Source organism: Drosophila yakuba, chromosome 2L, assembly GCF_016746365.2.
Source record: "Drosophila yakuba strain Tai18E2 chromosome 2L, Prin_Dyak_Tai18E2_2.1, whole genome shotgun sequence".
Taxonomy (NCBI): Eukaryota; Metazoa; Arthropoda; class Insecta; order Diptera; family Drosophilidae; genus Drosophila; species Drosophila yakuba.
Window position 1 is genome coordinate 8,476,642 of NC_052527.2, and position 4,673 is coordinate 8,481,314.

General features: G+C 41.9%; 1 long non-coding RNA gene across 1 annotated transcript; it reads right to left on the minus strand.

Moving 5' to 3' along the window:
• Positions 1-3,035: 3,035 nt before the first annotated feature.
• On the minus strand, positions 3,036-4,144 carry LOC120320599. The gene is made up of 2 exons (XR_005560133.2): positions 3,685-4,144; positions 3,036-3,611 (listed from the first exon to the last, which is right to left on the minus strand). It is a non-coding gene; the product is annotated as an uncharacterized LOC120320599 (long non-coding RNA).
• Positions 4,145-4,673: the final 529 nt, after the last annotated feature.

Sequence of the window (4,673 nt, forward strand, 5' to 3'; positions counted from 1 at the left end):
ATACCATCCATATATACCATATAGACAGACAAACAGGCAGTTTAACCCCCGCAGAAGCTGATGATCTAAGTGTAGAACATGCGATAATGTTTATGGCCGTCGGTGCTCGGTACTCGGTGTTTGGTGTTCGGTTCGCATTTGGTACAAAAACTCGATTATATAGGGGTGAAGCATCGAAAGCATTGAAACCATCGGAACTGCGATGCCAACTGGTGGATATGATGAGCGCCTGCATGACATCGAGTTTGTATCGCAACGGTAGCCCCGAAAAAAGGGATAATTAATTATGCGTCGGCTGCTGCTGGTGACATTATTCTTTTCACCCACCGATAAGGAAATGACGAGGCGCAAAAATTCAGAACATTTTTATGGGTTTTCTTTATAGAAACTAACACTTTATACAGCAGTAGTAACTCGCCTGCGGAAGTTCTAGTTTTGTAAAGAACAAAATTTCCGCTTATGATATTGTTTTCCCATTTCTGTTGTCTAAGCATATACATATGTATGTTTATGCTTATGTTTATGTATGGGTTGTAGATGATATAGTTTTTCCATGGAAATGAGTCAGCTGAGCTCGATTGCTTTCGGCCAATTGTGCAATTTTTGTGATTTCGTTATTGTTTTTGGCTGGCTTTCGTTGCCGCTTTTGTTGCAATCATTGGCAAAGACATTTGGCAAATTGCATTCGGGAAAACGCTATTTTTTTTTTGTACCTTGTATATATGTATATCTGCAAACTTTCACCTCATGGAGCCAAATCAGTCAGCAGTCAATCCTGCAAATGCAGTTCTCTGTGCGCGCCATCACTTCTCACTGCAATTAACAGTCTTATGAACTTTCACCGAAATTGACCAAACAGGGAAAACCATTTCCAGAACCTAACGGATGTGCAAAGTGGAGGAAACTGGGGTCCGGGTCAAAAGCAATTGGCCGCCCAGCGAGAACGGCCAACACGAGAAAAAAGGGCCAAATGCTTAATTCCATATCAACACGGCACTGAAAGAGAACAGCAGTGGGGTTAAGGTTCCACTGACCAGTCGAGGGGTTAACACGAGTGTGGTTTGGCCTCTGAAATACCCTGTTGGGTTTGGAAAAAGTATTCTTCTACAAAAAATATAACAAAGAATAGAAGATAATACAAAACTACATTGTAGTTATCAAACAGAAGTAATGCTATCATATTTTGTTAGTTTAAGCAGCAGATGTGCTACTGAAAATACCCTTATAACCCTATCTTTGTTGGTTAACCTACCCAGTGGAACCTTCATTTACTTTCGTAAGGTAAGAACAGCCTACTTGTGTTACCGAAATACTAGAAACAATAATAATAACCCACATGTACCGGTATGTAAGACCATTTGACTGTAAGTGAAGTCATCAAAAAAAGGCCGCACAAGCGACAAAACGAACCAAATTCTGTGAAACTTTTGCCACAGCCCCGCACATAAAACCCAAAAACCCAACAAAAAAAAAAAAAAAGTAAAAAAATGATAATAAAATAAAAAATATATTACGGAAAGAGGGAGAGAAACTGAACCGTAAAGAGGATTTCTTAATTACTCTAAAAAAGAAAAAGGGGGCGGAGAAGCGGCGGGGAGACAACAACAATCGCCGCGTTTAGGGTCGTTTCTTGTATTGGCCTCATCATAATTACAGAGCACTTCTTCCGTTGCTGTTTCTGCTTCTGCTTCAGTTTTAGCTTCTGAGCCCAGGTCCAAGTCCACATCCACGTCCACATCCATGTCCACATCGAAGTCCAAGTCCAAGTCCGTTCATCGGGGGCAATAATATGTGTCGCGCTCTATCGCAGCTCTAGTAGTAGGTAATTATTTCACGACCTAACTGAAGCCGGAATAACCAACTGAAAAAACCATAAAGGTCTCTCTCTTATACGGACACGCAAAAAAAAAAAAAAACAGTCAACAAATAAATAAGGTTATGGAAATCGACTGAGGAAGATAACTCACTAATGAAAAGTGACATAAAAGCACTTCGCCATACGTTATATATTTTTTTTAAATAGGTAATAAAATCAATTAGGATCTGAAACTTTTTATGTTCAAAACTGCAAACATAGCACTGCTGCAATTTACTCATAATGCATAAGAAACCTATCCGAAGAACCCATCTAATGTCATTAAATGTAGGCACACTAAAATATCAATACCAAAAACCCCCTAATTTCAACTATTTTCCACTGCTCACTTTCACATGAAATTCTGGTTACGGACGGCTGCCTTTGACAGATCTACGATAGCGATGAATGAAAAAAGAGCATTTTCGACCATTTCCCGGGCGAGCCAAGTGTCGCACGTGTTTTCCTTCAGGGTGTTTGCCGCAAGCACTTGCAAGTGGTTATAGGTTTCCACATTTTAATGGGGGCAGACCCACTAGCCTCACAATCTCAAGGGGTACAGTTGAGTTTTGTGCGGAGGATGCGAGCGGAGGCGAATGTTCCATGCAACATATCAAAGCCAACGGAGCAGAAAATCAAAAAAGTGCAAAAAGGCAGAACACATCAACAGGTTGCCAAAGCCGCAGTGGGTGCAAGCGAGAGGGCCTCTCGGAGCGAAAGAGGCCGCAAGATAGTGCTAGCGACCCTACAAGTATGATAATAATTTAGACTGTTATCTCCACCTGGAGCCATTCAACATGCAATGTGGCACGGATCTGGGTCCAACTTCGTTGTAAAATGCAAACAGTTTTCCGCTGCTGTCAGTGGAAAAGCGAGGAAAAATTATGTGCTAAACACGCAGTCTGAGTGGGTACAGTTAGCGCAAAATATATAAAGCACATTCCCGTCTACACTGGGCAACAAAATCCGTAAGAAATGCCACCATAAATCAAGTATAGATTTTAGAAATATTTTGGATTAAGTTTGTGTATAAGAGCCACACCAAACTTTAATTAACCCGCTGCCCAAATGTCATTGTAATAATTCTCCATAGAGCCACATTACTTCGTGATGACCTTGTTTTAATTTTTAGTAGCTCAAGCCAAGCCAAACAATTCTGTAAAAATAATCAACGTTCAAGTAAACTGCTTACCTCTAGCACTTGTTTATTATTTCAGCCCTTAAGCATTAAAGCCTTTAAATTAAGCAAAATAATCAAGAGTCTGTGAATCCCAATTCATGTTATATAATGAAAAACCGGGCATACAAATATTACTCATTCCCAGAGAATTCACGAGACTTGCAGCCAGGTGTTAGGATCTGTCGATGGCGCCACAGACATAACTTCAATTAAAGTGCAATAACAACTCTATTATTGGCCAATGGCTGTATCAATAAGCGGGCTCCACTCCCCGCGATGACGTGAGATATGAAGCGCTCTAAAACAATAAAAATCTGAAATCAATTTCCACACAAGTCCGACTCTCGAGGAGTCATCATCGGCATTGATGCGTAAACGTGTTGAGGTTGAGGCCAATGGAGGGACCTGGGCTACCGGTTGAAGTTGAAGCTGAAGCTAAAGTTAAAGTCTCCGTGGAAGTGGAAGTAGAATCGAAGTTGAAGTCGAAGTCGAAGTCGAAGTAGATGTCGATTCATGGCCCATCCTAGTGCGATCACACCTTAAATGGCGAGTGGTAACTCGAGAGCCTGTGATTACCTGAGAAAGAAGCGAGAAATATTTATGAACCGATGGCCCCAGCTCAGATCCTCATCAATGGAAGCTGACTGACCAGCTGAATGGACTATCGCGGGGCCATCTAGGGGGAGTTCCGCTCACTCTATCGCCACTCCATCTGCGAAAGGCCACGGAGTAGCGCACTGATGTACATTGCACTTAAAGAAAGCAGCTTTAAAATCAGGATTATAAAAGTGAACCCATAAGTTATATACAAAGATTTCTATATGTCGGAAAAACATTTATTTGACAGCTTGTCTACTTAAATAAAGTGTACTTTTGCCTTCCAAGTCTTTTACTGTTTTTCATTCATTAAGGAACGATTTTGCTGAGTACATTGCTGCGTAGCAGGAAGCACGCTCCATGTAACTTATGAAAATGCATAAAAAAAAGAGCTATAAAGCCAAGAAGTTGGAAAACTTGGAAGGGGTGTTCGGTGACCGAGCAGCAACAGGTGTAATAATTGAAATCTGTTTTTCCACAAAACCCTAATCACGGTGAGTGAGCGCGCGCGAGCCAAGAAATATATATTCTTCTTCAGATAGTTTTTGGCCTGCGGTTACGCTTGGCTGTCTAGCTGTCTAAGCATTAAATCAACCAGCAGCTGTAAAATTACGGCAAATGTTTAACCAACCCCCGCGGCGGAAAATTGGGGAGGTGCTGTGGTGGGGCACTGCGCAGTGTAGTATCCCCACTTTCGAGTGCATTACGCATACGCCACTTGGTCAGTGGTGTCCTGCAGGCAGGCGGCCACACGAGTGCCCATGAAGAGACCTTTCCCACGATCCTGACCTGCCTTAATTAGGCAGCCAGCCAAGCGTCACCACATGTCGCACCCAGTGGCACTTGCATTCGCAGCTCTTTTACGTTTTTTTAACATATTTTTTCATTATTTTTCCTTTTTGGTGGATGACTTACGCATTGCAAATGAAGCAAATGAAAATTTACATATCAATCCCCGAAACCTGCGCCTCATGCTGATAATTATCTTTGCACACCATGGTGCCCTCTCTTTCGCCATTTCTCCACCTGTCTCTCTCTCTC